This window comes from Budorcas taxicolor, chromosome 17 (assembly GCF_023091745.1).
Source record: "Budorcas taxicolor isolate Tak-1 chromosome 17, Takin1.1, whole genome shotgun sequence".
NCBI classification, from domain to species: Eukaryota; Metazoa; Chordata; class Mammalia; order Artiodactyla; family Bovidae; genus Budorcas; species Budorcas taxicolor.
This window is the reverse complement of record NC_068926.1, coordinates 48889781-48913656: the sequence shown is the minus strand read 5'-3', so window position 1 is coordinate 48913656 and position 23876 is coordinate 48889781. Positions and strand designations below refer to the sequence as shown.

Genomic DNA, 23876 nt, shown 5'->3' with positions numbered 1-23876 from the left:
TGTACACACTACTATATTTAAAAGAGATAACCAACAAGGACCTACTGTATAGCACAAGGAACTATACTCAACATTCTGTAATAACCTAAATGGGCAAAGAATTTGAAAAAGAATGAATACATGTATATGTATAACTGAACCACTTTGCTGTACACTGAAACTAACATAACATTGTCAATCAACTGTGCGTATGTGTGTGTGCTAAATCGCTTCAGTCATGTCCAACTCTTTGTGACCCTGTGAACTGTAGCCCGCCACGCTTCTCTGTCCATGGGATTCTCCAAGCAAGCCTATACTGCAGTATAAAATAAAATTTTTTTAAAAAAGAGAGAAATTCGAGCAGCATGGCTTGCGATTTTCCATGTATCCCAAGAGTCTTTAGAACCTGGATCCTGAGCCAGGGTAGAAGGAAAGTCACCAAACCTTTCTTAAACTCCAAGCAACTGCTGGGAAACTTCAAGGACCCCCTCCCCAACTCCAGGAAGCTGCTCAGAAGCTTCACAGGCCCAGAATCCTGGCAGAGTTATGTCCAAACAAATATCCTCTGGAGGACGATTCGAGACCACTTCCTCTCCCTGTTCCTCTAACACAGACATGGTCATGGATGCAAGTCTTTGTGCAGACAGTTGGGCAGCAAAAAGAACAATGTCTTGATCTTGCTTTGAGTTTGCAAGCCGTTTTCACATACCTTCCTACATTCATCCAAGGCACCAGGAGCACCTTAAAATGCCTTTTCACTGCTGTGTTTTGCTTTTTCATTGGATAAAGACATTTGGGGATGCACTGAAAGCCTCCATAGTTTGGGGACACAGTTGTTTCAACCATACTGAAGCCCTAAGAGTGATGTTCACACAGAAAGGGTGTTTGGTTGTCTCACATTTGCTCTTGCCTAAAATCATCATCTTATTTCTCTGGGTCAAAACATTTTTCAGCCTAATTCTGTTCAAAACTTGGAATCTCATGGGTCTTCATTCTGAGCTTTTTTTAGAAGACTCAGTTGTTTTGTTAATGCTAATGTTGATGTCAACAAGATGACAAGGGCATTTTATCTTTAATATATAAAGAGTTGTTGCAAATCAATAAGGAAATAGAAATAATGTAGGAGGGGAGTAATAATAATGTAGTAATAGTCAAAGCAAGGACCCAGTATTTTAAGTGAATCAATTGATGAATTGGTTTGCTAATGTTAGCATCAGCTGCCTTCACTGACGGAAACCAGTAGTCATGTACTGAAATGGGGTTCTCTGAAGATGAGATGAAACATACATTGTTTGGGGAAGTATGCTGCTCATGATCTTGCTACTGTCTGTTTTCTCTTGGAATATCTGCTGATGAAGGCTCTGACCAGCTTCTGTGTTGCTTTTCACTTGTTTCCCTGGAGTCTAGGATGGAAAGGTAATTTGACCATTTTTGCTCTCTTTACTGGTTGTCAGGAGAATTTTCAGGAAGTACTGTAATTTGGAGTAGTAAAGGAAAATAAAGCTAGTCTGTTGATATAAAAGAGAAATTACTGTTCCTACAAACTGTTTATCCCCCATGGTATTTTATTTTACTCCAAAGGACTTTGAAGTATTTTAGCTCAATGTCAGCTACACTTTTAGGCAAAAATGTATAGTTTAGCAGGAAAAAAGACTATATTACCCAACATCCGCTGGAGATGGATGGAGCTAACTAATCTCTACAACAGATGTAAGTGTACCTGGGATGTGCAACTTTTAAGAAATGTTTCTAAAAGGACTGGGGACAGGCCTCATCTCTTTTTTTTCTTGCTGCTGTTTAGAATATAGACACGATGGCTGGAATTGGTGCAGCCATCTTGGGCCATGAGTTAGAAATCATAGGCAGAGAATGTGAATTTGTGGGTCTCTCATATCAGGGAACCATCCAACCAGCATGGACTACCTTACTTCCTTGGATTTGAAATGAGAAAGAAATATATTTCTACCTACTTTATAAACCACCTTTGCTTTTGGAGAAGACTCTTGAGAGTCCCTTGGGCTGCAAGGAGATCCAACCAGTCCATTCTGAAGGAGATCAGCCCTGGGATTTCTTTGGAAGGAATGATGCTAAAGCTGAAACTCCAGTACTTTGGCCACCTCGTGCGAAGAGTTGACTCATTGGAAAAGACTCTGATGCTGGGAGGGATTGGGGGCAGGAGGAGAAGGGGACGACAGAGGATGAGATGGCTGGATGGCATCACTGACTTGATGAACGTGAGTCTGAGTGAACTCCGGGAGTTGGTGATGGACAGGGAGGCCTGGCGTGCGGCGATTCATGGGGTCGCAAAGAGTCGGACACAACTGAGCGACTGAACTGAACTGAACTGAACTGATATTTATATATTATTCTCTCTGCATATCTCTCTTTCCTCACCCCGCACCTCTGGGATTCTGCAGCCAACCCCATCTCCCTCATTACAATTTCACCCAACCATAGTTCTTTGAAGTTATTTTGGTAGGAAGAAGCACAGGAAGAAAAGTATCCTTTTGTGCTAAATTCTTTCTCAGAAAACCTACTAACTACTGCTCTTTGAAAGTATTAGGCAAGGAGTTGAGTTATCCTGACAGTGTAAGATAGAAACTCCCTTGGACCTTTTTGAAGCTTGAGAGAGGCACTGAGGGACTGCTCCTAGCAGACCCCTACCCCCCATCTGCTGAAGTGTCACTCACCACTATCCGAGAGTTTGATCACCCAGCCACCATTTCCTCCTTCTTTTTCTTCTCTGCTGTGGGGGTGCTTAAAAAGCCAGGCAAGTGTTGAGAAGCCTTTACATCTGATTATTCTCCATGAGCCAAGGCTCCTCTCTAGACCAGATGGGTTTTGTTTCATCCTGCTTTGATCCTTCCCAGGGATGGCAGGGCTGGAGTTCTGCTGCCTGCCATGGCTGCGCCCCTCCCCCTGGAACCCCTGTGCTTGGGGATGTTTTCTATTAGTGGTCAGAGAGCTTTTCCTTCTCTTTTCCTTTCATGTACAGTGAGGACCTTCTCTGGGCAACAGTGATGTGAATGGGCTTTGATTGCCTAATGAAGAGGATGCTGATGGAGCCAGGTCTTTGTGGTTTTCAGGGGGTCTGAACATCCTGTTCCAAGTGCAGAGTCAGCAGCATCTTTGAGATGCCCCCATGGAGACCTAGCAGCATCCTTGAGATGCCCCCATGGAAACTTAGCAGATGGCAGCCATAGGGTCTGTATGTAGGTGGCTGAGCAGAAGTTGAGGTTAATAGATAATGTCAGGTGGTGGCTGGAGAAAGCTTATCACAGTTTAGGGATTGGAGAATCAACTACTTTCTTATATCTTTAGATACTCAAAAAGTAACTCTATATAGTTCCAAGTAACTTTTTCAGAGGTTTGGATCTTATTGAGCATCCTATTCTATGGTCCAAGAAACGACTGGATTATTCCACTAATTTCTTCGTAAGATTTCTTTTTTTTTGACAAGGACTATATTTTAAAGTCTTTATTGAATTTGTGACAACATTGTTTCTGTTTTGATTTTTTGGCCCTGAGGCATGTGGGATCTTAGCTTCGCCCCCAGGCATTGAACTCGGACCCCCTGCATAGGAAGGTGAAGGCTTAGCCACTGCATCACCATGGAAGTCCCTCCAGTAATTTTTAAAATAGTTTTATTAAGAGGTTTCCCAGCAGCCCAGGTGAAAAGGGAAACATGTTTAGACCCAAGATTCTCTCTTGCGTACGAGAAAAGCCAGTGATGTGATGGCAGCAGAGATTTCCTATGCCTGGGCTTGCAAAGAGAGGTTTTTTATGGAACAGAGGTGCTTATCAAGCTGTCATCTGAGACCTTCAGAGTCTGTTCCCCCTTACAGTTCTGCCAGTGGTCACTGCTCCGGAAAATGCAGCTGTAGTTTGTATGAAGCTCTTTTCCATAGAGCTTTCTTAAAAGCCTAGGACAGGACCACAGAGGACAGCTCAGAAAGAGCCATTTCATTTCAGGATCTTAATTTGCCCAATTCCTCCTCCCATCAAGGCTATTATTGGGCTGTGTACTTCCTGTGAATAGTGTCAGCGCAGTGATGCTCTTTGCTTCCCGGTGGGGCTTGAGAGCAGAACAGGGGGACAGCTTGGCTCTGCCCGACTCTGTGTCCTAGAATGAGTGGCTCGAGCTCCCGGGGTCTTCCCTTTCTCCTCATCAGGGCAGCGTGAGAATGAATGCGGGGAGAGGTATGAAAGACTGGAAAACAATGCCTGGCCTAGAGATGCAGAAAGTCAGCATCACTTCCATCACTTCACTGTGACTTTTGTAATTGTTTGCAACCTGTTTTACCTTTAGGAAAAAATACTTGGTTATTTGAGCTGCCTGATAGATGTCAGGCATCTTGACACAAGGAGTTATTAAAAAGGTGGATGCTCTGATGTAGGTTTCTGTACAAATGCCAGTGTCAGCAGAGAAGAGAGGCCCCATGGGGGGCGTGGCTTGATCCCCTCACCTCCAGGGAGACCAGTGTGAATAACTTCTGTCTGCAAACTGGGGCACCGTTATTCATGTTTCACTTGAGTGAAATAAACTGGCTATGATCAGCCAGAGAGATAGAGGGACAGGCTGACTTTTACCTACGGGTACCCCCATGCCTGTGGACTCAGGTGAGCGTGTGTGGGTCTGAAGACCCCATCCTGAACCTTTGCTCCCTCATCATGCTCAGTAGAGGGGGGCAGAGATGGAATAGGGGTTTTTATATCCATCTCTCTCCCTCCCTCCCTCTCTTCCTCCTCTCCCTTTACAACAGAATACCTATTTTTAAATTTTTATTTTATTGAAATATAGTTGCTCCACAATGTCATGTTAATTTCTGCTATACAGCAAAGTGATTCAGTTATACGTATATGCGTGCATGCATGCTTGTTTGCGCAGTTGTGGTGGACTCTTTGCAACCCCATGGACTGTAGCCTGCTAGGCTCCTCTGTCCTTGGGATTCTCCAGGCAAAAAGACTGGAGTGGGTTGCCATGCCCTTCTCCAGGGAATCTTCCTGACCCAGGGATGGAACCCACACCTGCCTTGAAAGGCGTGTTCTTTACAAGTGCCACCTGGGAAGCCCTATCCTGTGATAAACCATCATGGAAAAGAATATGAAAAGGAATACACATGTATATATATATGCATGTACACATGTATACACACATGTATATGTATGTGTGTATACATATGTATATGTATACATTCTTTACATATACACACATGTATGTGTGTGCGTGCATGCTTATGTATGTATATATATTCTTTTTCATATTCTTTCCCCCCATGATGGTTTATCACAGACACTGCATAGAGTTTCCTGTGCTCTATGGCAGCACCTTCTTGATTCATTCTCTATCCAATCATTTGTATCTGTTGGTTCCAAACTCTCAGTCCATCCCTCCCTGCCCTACTCTGGCAATCACAAGTCTGTTCTCTGTGTTGGTGAGTCTGTACAATATGGTATCTAAACTGAAATTCATGGCTTGATCTGGGGCTTCATCAAGAAGAGAAGGACGCTGTGCTGGGCTTAAGGATCAATGGAACTGCCCTGTCCTTTGGAGGTGATTTCAGAAGACTTTCCAGAGTCATTCTGGCTCTGTGTGTTTTACATGTTACCTGCACACTTTAGCACACACTGTAGCGTGCTGTGTGCATCGTGCAGGACTCCAAGTGTGCATAGAGGCTTCGTGAAGAAGACTGAGGGAGCATTTACACAAGCTGGAGGAATCCCCAACCCTACTATCACTCCCTCCACCCATACACATCTTGTCACCAGGTAAGTTGAAGCCCAAACCAGCCTGGGCTGATGACAAGTGCATCTTCTCAGTTTTGGTACCAGACAGCATCGCATCACTCTACACGACCACCAAGAACTGTGGGTGCGCCATCCAGTGGGTAAACCATCCTGGTTTGAGGAACTCCTTTCTTCCTGGGGACAACCCTAAATCCCTCCCACTTAAATCCAAAGACATGACATCTGAAGGAGAAGAGGAAAACCCTCTTGGGATATTACATTTTAAGCCGGGGAGGAACCCAGAGAAGAAACGATCTTCTCTGGATTGAAATAGAGAAGCCGTGGACTTCTGGTGGTCCAGTGGTTAAGAATCTGCCGTCCAATGCAGGGGATGCGAGTTCAGTTCCTAGTCTGGGAACGAAGATCCCACATGCTGCGGGGCAACTACTGAGCCCGTGTGCCACAACCAGAGAGCCCGCACTCTGCAACTAGAGAGAAACCTGCACACTACGATGCAAGAAACTTCATCCACAACCAATACTTGACAGAGCCAAAAATAAATACATAAATATTTTAGAAAAAGCTCAAGGATGCTTAAAAAAAATAGAAGCCTCCATTTTCAAAGGCAGACAGGATCACGAGGACGAGCCGAGAGTGAAAGCCTGGCTGAATTCTCATCGTAGCTGTTGGCAAAGAATCAAGTCTTCTTTGGAATAGCTCTGGTTGCCAGCCCTTTGGACATCTAGATAACAAAGGACCAGGAAGAAGAGAGGGAGAGGGAAAGCTTTTTATCAAGAGGAGGGCAAGTGAGGATAGCAGAAGGATGCTCTAGAGAGCACAGAGTTTTCAGCGGGGCACAGCATACATGGAGCTGGATCTGAGGACTGTCCCCACAGAGAGGCTGTCCCCTGTAGTTAGGGATATACCAGAATCCACTTCTTACAAGAGGCTACATTTCAGGGGTCCTCAGGGGAAAGCCACCATTGTCTCTCGCCTGGATGCTTATGAGAACCTCCAAATGGTTTCCTGCTGCCATATTGCTCCTGTTCACATTCTCAGTTCAATGATCTCTTAAAGTCTGTCTATGACAGACTTGTCTCTGCTTGACTCTTTCCATGGTTCCCATCTCACAGAAAATGAATACCGAGCCCTTACCATTGCATGCAAGGTGTGATCTTTACCTGCCTCCACACACACTCCTCTCCTAATCCCCTCCCCTCCTCCTCACTGGCCTCAAATGTCTCGGTCAAGCTCCTACCCCAGGACCTTTGCACGTGCTGTCTCCTTTGCCTACAAAGCCCTGCAAACTCTGAGTTTGTCTCCTCCAGGGCTTTACTTAAATCCTTTTGGGTAAGTGAGGCTCCCGAGGTACCCTATTTAAAATTGCCTCCCCACATTCCTTATCCCCTGTCTGTCTTGTCACCATGTCATCTACTCTACACCTTATTACCCATCTTTTTTCGTGTTGGTTTTCCACTATAAACAGGTCATCTCCAGTAGGGAGGTCTTTTGTCTGTTTTGTTCTCAGCTGTGTCCTCAGCACCCAGAACTGCCAGGCATCCCATGGGCACACAACAGTTATGTGTAGGGTGAATGGGTAAATAAATGAATGATTGAATGCATGAATCACCCTTGAAAAATCCTTAGGGCTTGAAAAGTTGAATTTGTTCTCTGCTCTTGGAACCAATGGTTTTTTTTCTTGGATGGAGCACCAAAAGAAATATTTAGCTTGTATTTCATGGTCACATTGAATAAAGTTGAACGACAAATGTGTCTTAGAGACTAGAATAACCGAACAGCAGGGGAGACTAACATGGAAAGAAGCTGGGGTTCTGAGACCGACCTACCAAGTGAATCAGAATCCAACCTATCTCCCTAGAGCACAGAATCACCGTGTGTTATGACAGCAGGATCCATGCCACTCAGAATTCTTCTGTCTTTCCTAGAGAGCTGAATCTTTATCAACTCAGTGTGATGACCCCATTGGACACACAGGTATAAACATGATTTTTCAGCTGCGTTATTTTTTTTAACATTTGTTAATTTGGCTGTGCCAGATCGTCACTGTGGCATGCAAGATCTTTAGTTACAGTGTGTGGGATCTAATTCCCTGACCAGGGGATCCAACCCGGGCCCCCTGCATTGGGAGCTCAGAGTCTTAGCTACTGGACCATCAAGAAAGTCCCCTTGATTCTCCGACCAACCACAGCTCCCCCGAGGAGAGGACATTGACATCTGGAAACTACAGAGTTAAAACAGAAAGCTAGAGAGGCAAGAGGGTGTCTCTGCATTTAAATAGCTTCCACACTATAATTAGTGATTTTCCAGCATTGAACAAGATGCTTCCTGCTTTCATGGGAAAATCAAGTTGCCGCTGACCATCCCTAATTTCTGGAGCGCTGGAGGAACCAGTCTCTAATTCGGTTGTAATGAACCATGTGTTAATGTCACAGCCTCCTGCTCGCCCTGGAGACCCCACGCCAGGTCCGGCCTTGTAATGAGTCTTGTCAGCTCAGCGGTTCACTTTTCTTGGGAGGTGGCTTTTGTTTTTCTGCTCAAAGTGTACTCATTTCCACCCAAAATAGAGGTGGATTTTTACGGGGCTGGCCAAAAAGTTCTTTGGGATTTTTCTGTTACATCTTACAGTAAAACCTGAATGAATTTTTTTGGCCGACCCAATGCAATTTACTGAAGATAAGTAGAGGAGATAGACATCTCGACCCCATGGACTGTAGCCTGCCAGGCTCCTCTGTCCATGGGATTCTCCAGGCAACAATACTGCAGTGGGTTGCCATTTCCTTCTCCAGGGGATCTTCCCAACCCAGGAATCGAACCCAGGTCTCTTGCATTGCAGGTAGATTCTTCACTGACTGAGCTTCAAGGGAAGCCCCATTTATATTCAAAGTCGTGTAGTCTCTCCATCCCTCCCTCTGTGTCTGTCCCTCTTTCTGTCTCTCTTTGCTTCTCCATCTCCCAAGCTACACACCTGCACCCCATACCTACATATTAAATATCTCCATACATATATTGGGTTAGCTAAAGCATTTGAGTTTTCTGTAACATTGTATGGAAAAACTCAAATGAACTTTTTGGCCAGCCCAATACTGAGAATCCCAGTAAGCTGAATACCAGGATGACTGTATGCCCCTCCCTTAAATAGGTGTTTGGGGGTTCCTGTGTCTAACCTGATCACGTTGAAATGAGAAGGGAATTCTTGGGGGAATGCATGAAGGACCTCTCTGTCCCCTGGCTGTCACTTGCTTATATACCTGGCTTGTATCTGCTGCCCCTTTCCAAGCTTGGCTTTCCTACCAATCCCACCACTTGCATTCGTGCAAACCACCACCCTGGGGTTTCCCACACCACCTCCATCACCCCCAATATGTGTGTGGTTTTTTTGCCTCAATGCAATCAGATTGCTAAATTCAGAGAGGTCCAAAGGATGCAAGGGACCCCCGACCCCCATCACCAAGGGCAAGATCCCCAGTCCCATGGCTCTGCTTCTTTCTTCTGCTTTTGGAGGTGAGAAAAGAAATGTATCCCCCCTCTGCCCTTCTCTAGTGTGTCCATCACTCCACAGCAAGACAGGTGCAGCCACCACTCTCCAGCTGAGTTTCTCTCCAATTCCCACTGGGGATTCTGAACACAGGGACAGGGACCCATGCAGCGCCATCAGGGATCTCAGTCCACTGGGCTACCTGTGTTGGGGTAACTGCTCCTTCTTGGGAGGTGGTATGGCAGCAATTACTTCTGTAGGCAAGTCAGGCTCCTCTGAACCCCTAGAAACCTCAGGGATGCAGCCCCCAGAGCACAGGCCCAGAGTGGGGCATGCTGCCTGCCCTGGGTGGATGCTCACTGGCATGGGAGGGTTGAAAACTTTTCTAAAATGGTAGAGTGTTGTGGCCCCAGGTCACGACTACTCAGAGAAAGAAGGCTTACACAACTTCTTTTGTAAAGAAAGAAGTCTCCACTCTATGTAATCATAGAGTGGATTTTAAATCTTTAATATCTGCTTATGCATGCGTGCTTAGTCATGTCTGACTCTTGCGACCCTTGCGGACTGTAGCCCGTCAGGCTCCTCTGTTCAAAGGACTTCCCAGGCAAGAATGCTAAAGCGGGTTGCCATTTACTCCTCCAGGGGATCTTCCCAATCCAGGGATAAGAACCTGCATCTCCAGCATTGGCAAGCAGATTCTTTAGGACTGAGCCACCTGGGAATTAATATCTACTTACCCAGCTCAAAAGTTGGGAATCTGTGGCTTGGATCAATGTTTGCATTGATGATCATGCTTCATGAGCAAAAGAAAGTACTGCTATTCTTTTTTTACATTTCCTAATGTCAGAGTTTTTTTTACTAAAAAATTGGTAGTAAGTGGTATAAAGTAGTATCAGAATGATATCATGACTACTTTTTAAATTGTGTGTGTAGGTGGTTGTGTATGTGTGTGTTTGTATAGATGGGATGTATGTGTAGATAGTGGTGTGTATATGTGTCTGTTTTGTAGGTGGTGGTGGTGGTATATAGGGGGGTGGGTATGTGTGTGTGTAGATGTATGTGTGTGTGTGTATGTGTGTGCATGTTTGTGTAGGTGGGATGTGTGTGTGTGTATAGGTGGTGGGATGTGTGTGTGTAGATGGTGGTGGTATGTGCAGAGGGGTGTAAGTTTGTGGAGGTAGAATGTGGATATGTGTGTGTATGTGTGTGTGTAGATTGTAGTGGTGTGTAGAGGGTATGTGTAAGTGTGTGTGTGCACATGTACCTGAGCACCCTACAGAACCAGTCCAGAGCCTGCTAGTTTTGGGGTGAGTATCTTGACCACCAAGGACACTGGAGTAGGGCCTGGACCAGTCCTGTAGCCCCCAAGACATGAGCACATGACTGGGGGTGAGGCTTTGGAGGACTTGTGTGCCCCAGAGCCCATCAGGGCTCAAGTAGGGGAACTTTGTATAGGAGTCGTGTAGGAAGTGGACCTGAGAACCACTGGGGGAAACTGACAAGACCTGAATGCTTACCTCAGCCTTCAGAGGAGTGTGGTAGGGAAACCTGCTCACACAAGGATCCACTTGAATCTGTGCCCCTTGTTCTAACGGAAACAGGAAGAGAAACACAAGCTGGCAGGAGGCACACACATGGGAGCTGCAGACACGTGTTTCCATGTGCTAGATGTGTGCACATCACTGCCGAGTACCATGATAAATCCCCTCGACAGCAGGGAAGCGGGAGCATCCCCATCTTGCAGATGAGAAAACTGAGGTTTAGAGAAGCTGGGGGATGCCCATGAGGTCCCAGGAGTATCCCCGGGACAGAGTCTAGGCTCACCTCCTCATCACTGGCCACTCCACATCCCTTTCCTTAGGAAGAGCTTCCTTGACCTTTTGCTTGTCATTTTCTGTAGCTGCGTGGGGAACCAAGCCACCCATCCTTTTGAACAAGTCCTTCCTCTGACTCTATTCTGAGAATAAATAAACACAGAGATGCTTGCTTCTGTTTGGGTTCTCTGAAGCTGGCCTCATCTTGTGACCCTGCCAAGATGCCATCTCCAACCTCTTCCCTGGGCAGCTCGACAGACCTCCAACACCCAAGGAATGTTTTGTTCCTTTAAAAATTTTTTTTAAAATTTATTTAGGCTGTGCACAGGCTTTTCCCAGTTGTGGCGAATGGGGGCTTCTCTTGTTGTGAGCATGGGCTCAAGAGCATTCAGGCTTTGGTAGTTGTGGCTCATGGGGTTAGTTGCCCCAGGGCATGTGGGCATCTTAGTTCCCAGACCAGGGATCGAACTCATGTTCGCTGCATTGGCAGGTGATTCTTAACCACTGGACCACCAAGGGAATCCTATTTTGTTCCTTCTTGGGCTCTCTCATTGGTCTTACTTATCAAGCCGACACTGCTCTACAGTCCGATAATGGGTGCAAAATTAAAGACAGCCGTTCTTTAGTCTTTAAAGCAGGATTGAACTGATTTGAAGCCTGCTAATGAGAGTGATGTTTTTGAGCAGCAAAGGCAAAATAACAGTTTAGAGCCCAAGAGGACTGGGGATGAAGAATATTTAATTTTTAAAATAATTTCTGTTAAATTGCAGGAATAATCATCTTGGTGGTGGGTTTGAAATATTCATCGTGTGTTGGTTGGCAGATATTTATGGAGTGCCTGCTTCATGCTCAGGTTTCCCTCAGTGCCAGATATGTAACAATAATGCCTGCACTTGATGGTCTGACATCTCAAAGAAGAATCAGATGCGACATGGACAAATCTGTGATCATAATTTTGCTTAGTTTTTTAAATTTACTTTTTATTTTATATTAGAGCTTTCCTTGTGGCTCAGATCATAAAGAATCTGCCTGCAGTGCGGGAAACGGGTTTGATTCCTGGGTTGGGAAGATTGCTCTGGAGAAGGGAATGGCAACCTGCTCCAGTATTCTTGCCTGGAGAATCCCATAGACAGAGGAGCCTGGCAGGGTATAGTCCATAGGGTCACACAGAGTTGAACTCAGCTGAGTGACTAACACTTACTTATTGTTGATTTACAGTGTGTGTTAGTTTCAGGTGTACTGATAACTGATTCAGTTACACATATATCCATTCTTTTTCAGATTCTTTTCCCACATAGCTTATTACAGATTATTGAGTAGAGTTCCCTGTGCTAGGTGATGACAATTTGAGATCGATGCATTGTGTGCACACACACATACGCAGACACACACACAGAGACACAGCAAATCCACAGTAATGAAAGAGAGACTAGCAAAAGGAACCTGACCTTGATGGCAGCAGTGCTGTTCAGTAGAACTTTATGTGGGGACTTCCCTGGTGGTGCTGTGGCTAAGACTGTGTGCTCTCAGTGCAGGGGGCCTGGGTTCAATCCCGGACCAGGGAACTAGATCCTGCATGATGCAACTAAAGATCACAAGGGCCACAACTAAGACTCAGCACAGCCAAATTAATTAATTTTTCAAGAAGGACTTGGTGTGACCGTGGAAATATGCTAAGTGTCTGGGCTATCCAGTAGGGCCATTGGACACTCAAGATGAGGCCAGTGACACTGAGGAACTGAATTCTTAATTTTATTTAATTTTCATTAATATAAGTGTTAATGGTGATGTGTGCCTGCTGATAACGGCCCCTGACATGCCTGAAGGAACCATGTGTCCCTCACGCTTTCCCGATGCAATTGAGTGAAATTGATGCCCCCTCTGCTAACTCCCCATTAGGGCATAGGTGTCAGGCTTGAACCATCAAAGGGATGGAATCACATGGCTGTGATGAACGGTGAAGAGAGATATTACTCAGATGCTGTATTTGTGGCACGTGAATCTTGCAAGGCTTTAGAACTGATTGATTCAGGGCTGAATCCCTGCAAAGACACTCAATCAGTGTGAACTTTTGGATTTCAGGAGTTCCCCTTACAGTTGTTCTTTCCATGCTTGCTTCTTTGAACTGCTCCATCCATTCTCCAAGCACCCTTCTGGCTCTGAGGGTATACATGGCAGTTCTTTCTATCCCTATGGGAGCCAGTATTGTTTTCAGTTATTTGCAAGCAAAGACTCTTTAACTTCATGGTGTCTCCTCTTTGACTACCTATGTCGTTCACTTACTCAATATCCATCAGACAAATACCTGCTATGTGCTCAGATCCAGAAATAAGACAGAGTTTTTGCACTGATGTACATTTATTCATTCATCTTTTTTTTTGTTTAGCCATTCCATGGAGCATGTGGGATCTTAGTTCCCTGACCAGGAATTGAACCCATGTTCTCTGCAGTGGAAGTGTGGAGTCGTAAGCAGTGGACCTTCAGGGAAGTCCCACTTGGCACTGATGCATCTCAAGATGCAGGATCAGGGCACACAGGACATCCTTAAATCTGATTTTGGTCCTAGTTCTTCCCAAATGACTGACCTCACCTGTGCACACCTGAGTTCCCTCCTGTAACCTAAAGGGTTGGCCAAAGTGGGCCAGAAGAATTCCCCTATCTTAAAACTTCTGTTAGACTTCCCTGGTGATAGAGTGGTTAAGAATCCACCTGCCAATGCAGGAGACATGGGCTCCATCCCTGGTCTAGGAAGAATCCCCATGCCCCAGGGCAAGTAAACCCGTGCGTCACAACTACTGAGCCGGTGTGCCTAGAGCCCGTTCTCCGCAACGAGAGAGGATACCACAATGAGGAGCCTGAGCACTGAACTAGAGAGTAGCCTCCGCTCGCTGCCACAACTAGAGAAATGAAGACCTAGTGTAGCCAAAAATAAATGCATTATTTAATTAAAAAAAAAACCAAAAACAACAGCATCACTCCAAACCAGAGAGAGGGCTGATGCAACAGAACATTTGTGGTGGTCCTTAGGAGTGCAGAAACAGGGTAGGGGGGACACTTGAAAAGCTCGAAGATGACTGTTTTCTATTGCCCACGTATTGGCCAGAAGTTCCAACGGTGTCTCTGAATCTGTGTGTGGGGAATCTCCAATTAGCAGGTTCCAAGGAAAACAGAGCCTGCCTGCCTGGCCCTTGCCGTCACATCGCCCTCAGCGAGAACAGACCTTTGAAGTCAGGACTTCCCCAAATAGCAAATGTCTCCATTGGTGGTCTTGAAACATTTAGTCATTGGGCAAAGAAAATGCATGGTGACTGGTGGCTTTGATGGGTAGCATCTTGAACTGTTTTCAGACGTTGGAGGCGCTGCAAAAAAACTGAAACATATTTCTCCAAGCTCCTCTTTCTTTTCTTTTTTTTTCCCCCCCATTCTTGTGTCTGGGGGAGCAGATGAAGGCCATATGCTTCCAATTCCGGAGGACTTAGCTCTCTGATTCAGACTCGAGGAAAAGACGTTTGATGTGCAGCCATCCCGAGGAGTTGTTTGGATTAGTCTCTTTCCTCTCAGCATTTTGCTTTAGGAAAGAAGAGAGGCTGCTTTTTTTCTTTTTCATGTTAGGAGACAAATGAGAATCACAGGAAGGTATGAAACACCACAGTTGTGTGATCTCAGCAGTTTAAACCCTGGGGGGTTCATTCATCAAAGTGAAGGAAGGTAAGGAAGCCAGTGACATGGGGAACGAGGAACTCGGGTCCAGGCACATGGAGTTTTGTCTGTCCTGAATTTCTCAAGGACAGGAACATTGGCTTTAGACGCAAGAGCCTGCCCTGCCGTCCGTGATGCTGTGTCTCCATCCACATCCCACTCGCTTACTGGGGGATGGCCAGCTTAACTAAACGGCTGTTAGGGGCTCAGCTCAAAACCAGCTCCAGGGTCTTCCCTGGTGGTCCAGTTGTTAAGAATTCACCTGCCAATGCAGGGGACCTGGGTTTGATCCCTGATTCAGGATGATTCCACATGCCGCGGGCCAGCTAAGCCCATGAGCCACAGTGACTGAGCCTGTGCTCTGGAGCCCAGGAGCCACAGCTGCTGAGCCTGAACGCCTAGAGCCTGTGCTTCACAACAAGAGAAGCCACTGCAACGAGAAGCCCACACACAGCAACTAGACAGTAGCCCCCACTCACTGCAACAAGAGAAAACCCATGTGCAGCAACAGAGACCCCGCACAAAAACAAAAAAGAGCGCCACCACCAACAGTAACAAAACCCAACCCCTGTGCCTTTCCCAAATGCAGCATAGGAAAACGGTAGCAATAGACATCCGCAGATGGTACCTGAAATTTCGTGAAGGGGAGCAAATAGGGTCTGGAGATGGGATGCTGAAGAAGGGTGGCTTCATTTCTCCTGAGTTCTTGCGATGTGTTACCTCTTGGGAGCCACACAGCTGTGATCTTGTTTCCAGTTATGAGACTGTGTTCAAAGGCCAACGTTTTCATCTCAGGCAAAGATTCCTTAATGACGTGACTAGTTAAAAAGCTAGTTAAGTGTTGAAGCTATTGTCTGTCAAGAGTCTTTCCTTGATCATTCATTAATTTAAGTGTGTTGGAAATATCCACCAATATAATGCAAAGCAGTGCAGTGTTTTACAAAGTGAGTTTTCAGATGTAGAAGTTCTTCAGATGCACAGAAGTGATTTTTTTTTTTTTTTTTGTGAGCTGCTCCAACCACATGCACAATCACTGAAGACAAAGCCAGGGGGTGTCTGGTGGGGGTTCTACCAGCTCACCATAGAAGAAAAGAGAAGTAAAAAAGAGTGATTTGATTATCAAGAGAGGGCCTTCTTCACATTGATGACATGCTAAGCCTTTGCCAAAAAATGTCCCTCTTTATGATGGAGCTACAAAAGTCAAATATAAATATAAACTATTTATCTAGTGTCATCAGTTTTGTAGGAATAAGTCAAGTTGCCATTTTTTCGCTGAAAGTAGCATTTCATTCTGTTTTTTGTTTGTTTTAGTGAACAGGTGGTTTTAATTACGATGAACTTTTGGTTAAAAGGTAGATCAGATGTAATTATTTTCATAACTTTGACTTTTTAAAAGAAAGTCCCAATCAAAGCCTTTTCCACCAAACACACTTCAACTGTTTACAGTAGAGCTGATGACGTGGTAGGTTCTTCTATACAAACAAGCCCGCCTCAGGGTTCTGATGGGAGGAAGTGAGGCAGGGGACACAGGGCAGTTTTTCCGAGGTGAGGACCCATCCAGGTGGAGTCCCGTTGATGTATCCTGTGTCAGGCCTGCCCCTCCCTGGGCTATCTGAGTATGGGTAGTTTCCTTTGCCCCTTAAGCAAAACAGGATCATCACAGTGCCCACACCGTAGGGTCGTCAGAAGGATGAAGGTTTCATTTCTGTCACTATGTCTGTGATCAAATATGGTATATATTAATATTATCACAATCTCAAAAAGATTGTGAAATCTGAAAATAACAAAGTGTTAAATTAAGTTTCGGGAAAACTGAAACTTACACAGTGTTACGTGTTAATTCTGTATCAGTGAAGCTTGAGAAAAAGATTAAGGAGATGATGATGTCGAATGTTCAAGCACCTGGCCAGCTTAATGTGAAGGCTCGATGAAACTGTCACCCACTGTTGTCATTGTCGTTCTTACTATACTATTAGGTGTTATACGATATTGTTATATGATTGTTGTTGTGGTTTAATTGCATAGTTGTGTCTGACTCTTTTGCAACACCATGGACATAGCCCGCCAGGCTCCTCTGTCCATAGAATTTCTCAGGCAGGAACACTGGAGCGGGTTGCCATTTGCTTCTCCAAGGGAATCTTCCCAACCCAGGGATCCAGGCCACGTCTTCTGCGTCGGCAGATGGATCCTTTACCACTGAGCCCCCAGGGAAGCCCATTCCATGATTACTATTATTAATTTACCAACATGCTATTTTTACTATCAATTGATCAGTGACTAGTGATTTTAAAATCATCATCTCTGCCAGTCAAATGCACTTGTCTGTTCCCTTTACTTAGAACCCGAAAGGTCTGAAACCTCGATATTTCCCTCCATCCTCTGATCTTAGCATTAGATTTGGAGCTTCCTTCCAACTGAAAGTGTGGCTTCCACTGAGCCCTCAAACCCAATAAAATGCAAATCTTTATTAAGGAGGGCTTCCCTCCATGCCCGCAGTCGTGCTCAGAATGGTGTGTGTCTCATTGTTTTTTTTTTTTTTACAAGGGGCCTTTAAAAGCTCCCGGGGCCCCTGGAAAAGCCCCAGCCCCCTTTGTCCAGATGGGGACGGAGGTGGCCGGGCTGCCCCGTCGATTGTACGCTGAGGAGCCCTCCCCGGGAAGGGCTGTGATTTATACGTGCAGGCTTGTCACCGGCTGAAAGGAAGGGCCACTTTTTCATTTTGATCAAATGTTAGGTTTGAAAGCCACCCACTGCTGTAAACTCAGCTGGATCCGCGGGCCGAGATGAAACACATTGCCCGCTTTGTTGCTGAGATGGCGTTTGGGAAGAGGATGTGAATCGCTTCCCTTTTTGGGGCTCACAGAGACAAGACGTGTGCTGATGAGGGTGAGGGGCCGCCCCCCTCCCTGCCAGAGTCCGGGACGCAGGGGGTGCTGTGATCTGATCCTCTTTACTTTCCCCGGGGATATTCCAGCCATCAACCTCCCAGGGTGCCAGCCTTTGATGCAGTGAGGCTGTTTGATGCAAACTGTTATCAACCGTTTTCTCCAACCTGGCCAAGTGCACAATGCATGCTTGGTTACTTCCCTTCGGCGGTCCTGTGGGAACAGGTTTTTAAAAAGGGCACCAGTCTGTCACCAGGACATGCAGTCACCCTTAATGACATTCCAGCTTCTTAGGTGCATAGGGTGTCTCTGTCCCTAGATCACAGAGGTTCTGGATGGCTTCCGGGATTCCCCCGTGGCTGTCTGACCCCTCAGTAAGGAGGATATAGAAGTAGCCCTTGTCTCCCTCCCATTCACGAAGTTTAAGCTTGTGTGATGGAAATGCAGTCCAGCCTCCGCCAGGCAGCATGAGAGACAGATCTCAGAGTGCTCAGATCCTCAGAAATAGTCTCAGAGTCCTCCCTCATGAAATCTGGGGACTGCCCTAGAAGTGTCCTGTGACACTTCCCAGACTTGTTCATAACCTGCATTAACTGAGCACCTGTGATGTGTTGGAGTGCCACGTTACAGAACAGGGACGCCAGCCCAAAATACCAAGGACAGAGACCCTGTGGACAGGGACAGAAGATAAGCGAGCACGCACATAACCATGGTTAAGTCAGAAGTCTAAGCGATGTACCAGGTGACCTGACTGAGAGGACCTGCAAAGAACCATGGGCTTAAAGCTTCCTGAAGTGTCGCCAAAGAAAGGCTTTTTGCACAGGTGACTTTGGAGCTGGGAGTAGCGGGGAATGATGGAGGTAAAGGCCTGAAGAAGGAGAAATAAACGCCTCTGGACTGTAAAGAAAGGCAGCCACTGTGATGGGTCTTAGAGAGCAGAGGGAGCGGGGGAGTTGCCCACTTGCAGTGACTGGCCAGTTACAGAACATTTGTCCGTTTCAGGAGCAGTGGTCTCCAAAGGTGTGTCCGTGCTTGGAGCACTGTCATTGAGGAGAGTTTCCTCCAGATAATATATGACCTTATGGTGCACAAATACCCTCCTGTAGGGGAGACAACTAGCTTTTCTGGTGGGTTGTTTCTAGGCAGCTTCACTGAGATGGCATATCCCTCCCCGACCCCTACCAGCTCCCTGACCCAAAGGGTTGAAAGTGGAGCTGATTCTTGAATTAACACAGTCCCATGGGACACACCCCGCCTTGGGTCACTGACCTCCCCAGCACGGTCCAGATTCTCTGAATATACTGTTCTTGTCCTTGGATAATGACATCACCTGTGAGCCAACCCAGAAACCTGGGAGCCTCCCCACCCCCTCCTGCCCCTCCCATGGGTCACAGAGTCCCGTGGATCCAGCCTCTTTGATTTCTCTTGCATCCGTTCTTTCTCCACCCCACTGCTCTGCGCAGCTCCTCAGAGCATCCTGCCTGGACATTTGTCTGCATCCTCTGTTTGTTAAAATACTTTTATTCTGACATAATTCCAGATTTATAGAAGAGTTGTAAGAATAGCACAAAGAATCTGGTACAGCCTTCACCCAGATTCTTCCTCTCCAAATGTCCAAGTGTTAGCATTTTTATCACATTCGCTTTACCCATCTTCCCATGTGTGTAAAATATGTATACATATAAAATATCTGTAATATATACACACATACTTTCTTTCTAAACTATTTGAGAGGATATTGAAGACACAGCACCCTTTTATCCTGAAATTTCCTAAAAGCAAAGACTGTTTCTTACATCACCATAGTCTAATGAAAATCAAGAAACTAACATTGACATACTATTACACTCAATTTACAGACCTTATTCCGATTCCTTCAATTGTCTCAATAATGGATTTTACAGCAAAAGAAAGTCATTAACAGATACACACTACTACATATGAAATGAACAACAAGAGCCTACTGTATAGCGTAGGAAACTATATTCAGTATCCTGTAATAACCTATAATGGAAAAGAATATGAAAAAGTATATATATGAAATGTAAATATGAAAAGTATGTAATCAAAGTATATATATATATAAAACGGAATCACTTTTCTGTACACCTGGAACTAACATGATGTTGTAAATCAACTATATGCCAATTAAAAAAGTGTTTAAACACGTCTCAGATGATGTGTTGCCTTTGGTTGTTAACGGTTCTTCGATCTCCTTTAATCTAGAAGAGTTTTTTGGTCTTTCTGTGACTTCACAAACTTCTTACGTCCAAAGAGCAGAAGACAGTCATTTCCCAGCATGCCTCTCTGTCTGGTTTAACTGGTGCTTCCTCCCGCTTAGATGCAGACGGCACGGCTGGCCTGACACCTTGCAGGAGACGTGCCTTGTGTCTGTAGGTGTGTGCGGTCCACCTGTCTCCTCCAGACATGTCGATTGCTTCTTCTTCCTCTGTGAAGTTGCCATGTGGAAATAAGTCACTTTACTATACTAAATAACCAATACGTATTTTGTGGGGAAATACTTCAAGACAACATAGAGACCTTGTAATTCCTCCAACTATTACCACTGGTTTTTACATTCATTGATGATTTTTGCCTAAAGTAATTTATTACTGTGCTCAGTCGTGTCTGACTCTTTGCGACCCCATGGACTATACACAGTCCATGGAATTCTCCAGGCCAGAATACTGGAATGGGTAGCCTTTCCCTTCCCCAGGGGGATCTTCCCAACCCAGGAATCGAAGCGGGGTCTCCTGCATCAAATTCTTTGCCAACTGAGCTATCAGGGAAGCCCAATTATTACTGTGGTGGTTGCCAAACACTCATTTTGTTTTTTCTCCTAACGAATACCTTCCTATCTTTCTTTTACGTTTGTCACTCTTTGGGCGGCTCTAAGAGCTTTCCCTTACCTCTCCCCCATTTAACTTATGTAATTGTTTACTTATGTATTTGTTTATGTTAGTCTTGAATCCTTCTTTTTTAATATAAATTTATTTTGTACAGTGACTGGCAGCCTCTTACAATAGCAATTTTTGGCAATAAAAATAAATACCTTTATATTAAAAAATAAATAAATAATTTAAAAAATAAAATTACTTTGCCAACAAAGGTCAAAAAAAAAAAAAAAAAACCCTGCATCCTGTGTGACACAGCAGCTTCACACTAACTATCTGTTTTACCTCTGGTAACGTGTGTTTTCAATGCCACTCTCTCAATTGGTTCCACCCTCTCCTTCCATGTCCTCAAAGTCTTTTCTCTTCCTCTGCATCTCTCTTCCTGCCCTGCAGGTTGGTTCATTCAGTAGCTTGGGAGCTCATCCTGCCTTGGACTCTGTGAAAACCTAAAGGGGTGAGATGGGATAGGGTTGGGAGGGAGGTTCAAGAGGGAGGAGACATATGTATACTTATGTCTGATTCACGTTGTTGTATGGCAGAAACTAGCACATCATGAAGCAATTATTCTCCAATTAAAAATAAAAAAACCAAACCAGCAAACTGCATCCTTCTCAACCCAGGCTCCTGAGTTTAAATTCTGTCTATTTAAAAGAGTCTTTACCCAGACAGGGATCTAAACCTCTTGCTTTTCCAAATTTAAGTCTTTGTCAGTGGTTTCTGATTCCCTGGAATAAAAAATTAGGAATCTTAGTGAGTAGAAGTAAGGATCCGGGTCTCTTTCCTGCTACAGAGGCCCATAGGCCAATCTGGTGATCATTTCCTGGTGACTGTTCATCAGCTCTGTCCAGGACAACAGTCACGTGTATGCTATTGAGACCTTGAAGTGGGGCCGGTCCAAACTGAGATGTGCTGGAAGTGAAAAATACACACCACATTTTGAAGAAAAAAGGATGCAAGTCTCATGAATAATGCATATAATGATTATAGGTGGAAATGGTCATGTTTTGGATCTGTTGGGTTAAATCAAATATGTTATTTAAATTTGGGGACTTCCCTGGAAGTCTAGTGGTTAAGACCTTGCCTTCCAATGCAGGTTCTGCAAGTTTGATCCCTAGTCTGGGAGCTAAGATTTCACATGCCTTGTGGCCAAAAAACCAAGTCATAGAATAGACTTGTATGTATGCAATATTGTAACAAATTCAATAAAGACTTTAAAAACTAATTAATTTCACCAGTCTCTTTTGACTTTTTCAGTGACAACTGGGAAGTTTACACTGTATTGCCCTATAGTTGAGGCACTGGTCTAAGCAATGCCAAACACACTTCCACTGTACTTGAGAGGTGAAGGAGGTAATATCACATAGGATGTAACCAGAACCTTTGCTTTGTACCTGGAGACTTGGTGTAAATTAGAAAAATCTGCTTATTCTGCACCTAAGAAGGAGAAAATAGCCCTTCTTCCATGAAGACCCAGCCTCCAGCCAAGAGCACATGAAGCTTAGAGCAGCATTCAACACCCATCAGCACCCTCCTGGCCAGGAGCCCTTGTGCAGTCTACAACCTGAACAACTGCACATGGCAGCCCCTCTGCTTGGCTATGGAGCCTGAACCAGTGTTATCTGCTTTGGGGACCAGGGAGCCTTACTAGAATCCAGGTTGACTAGTGGGTAAGACTGCTGTCGCAGGAGTCAGATAATGTCCGAATTCCAATCTGTCTCTGATAACTAACCACCAGATGTCTAATCTTAGACTGATGACTTCCTTAAGCTCTCTGTGTCTCCGTTTCCTCACTAATAACACAGCAGTGACAGTAACAGGACCCTATGAGCTTGATGAAAGAATGAATTATTCTCCCATGTGCCTGGTCCCTGACACATAGTTGCCACTCCACAAATGTCGCGATTATGCTTGCCCTTGCATTAGGGTGGGTGGGAAGGCACGAAGATTGAATGGGTATGCTTGGGGAGGGAGTTTCACCTCTAGCTTTAGAGGAGAACCCTCAGTCCATTGGTTGGAAAGTACTTTGCTCCCACAGAATGATCCTGTGAGATACAAGGCATGTTTACTGCTTGTCATTTTTAAGTCACTGTTTAGTATTGCACACTCAAAGCAGGTACTGTGAGCCCATTTTTCAGCTAGAAAGACTGAGGGTCTGGGTGCCCTTTTTCAAAGTCAGTGCACTGAGTTAAGAGGACAGACAACATAAAGAAGAAAGACAGGCTTTGACCTTCCCCCAGACTGTTGAGAGCTTGCTGCATCTTGGGTATCGAGGGATGACTTTGGAGAGGTATATATCAGTAAAGTGTGTTCCCTGAAGCCCCATGGGGGCATTGCAGTCTCCTGAGGGGGGCTGGGTGGCATGAGTAGGTGGTTGTTAGTTAGTTTTATGTACTGGGCAATTTTAATGGTAATGAAGGTGAAAATGAGATGAGGATGGTCACGGCGGTGATTGTTTGGTGATTAAGCCCCCTTTTTAATGTACTTCTTTATTTTGAAAAAAACTTTATTTATTTTTGGCTGTGCTGGGTCTTCACTGCTGTGTGGCAAGTGGGGACTGCTCTCTCGTTGTGGTGTGCAGGCTTATCATTGAGGTGGCTTCTCTTGTTGCGGAGCACAAAGCCCTTCTTTTTAAAATTGACATGTAGAGAAGGAAATGGCAGCCCACTCCAGTATTCTTGCCTGAGAAATTCTGTGGACAGAGGAGCCTGGTGGGCTACAGCCCATGGGGTCACAAAGAGTTAACAGCTAAATGACTTAGCAACTAAACAAGCAACAGATGGTTGGTTTACAATGTTGTATTAGTTTCAGGTATACTGCAAAGTGATTTGGTTTTACATACATATATATACACACACGTATTTCAGATTATTTTCTATTATAGCTCATTACAAGATATTAAATATAGTTCCCTGTGCTACTATAGAAAATATATAACTATTGAGTCCTTTTTAAAATGTCAAATGCAGGAGTTCCCTGGAGGTCCAGTGGTTAAGACTCTGTGCACTCACTGCCGAGGGTCCAAGTTCAATTCCAGGTCAGGAAACTAACTAAAATCCCACAGGGGCGGTCAAAAAAAGAAAAGTCAGATGCTATATTAAACACTTTGCAGAGATGACCTTACTGAAACTCAGAACAGCCCCCAGGAAGTTCTGTCCTAGTTCCCCTTTTATAGCTGAGAACAGGGAGGTGTGGGGTGAAATCTCAGGTCTGCAGAGCCTGACACCGTAATGCTGGGCAGGTGACATCTGGGTCGGGAGCCTCGGTTTTCTCCCACATGAGATGGGACGGTGGCAGCATTCACGGAGCAGAGTTACAGGGATACTGAATGGGGTGCTGCTGATGATCATCCATCAGGCGCAGGCGCAGTGATTGCCCCGTATTG

The 23876-nt window shown here is 45.1% G+C and overlaps 1 protein-coding gene across 1 annotated transcript in view; it reads left to right on the top strand.

Annotated features, from left to right (window-relative positions):
* Positions 1–23876, top strand: part of TMEM132C (transmembrane protein 132C) — a 450381-nt gene that overhangs the window by 79638 nt on the left and 346867 nt on the right. The window lies entirely within an intron of this gene.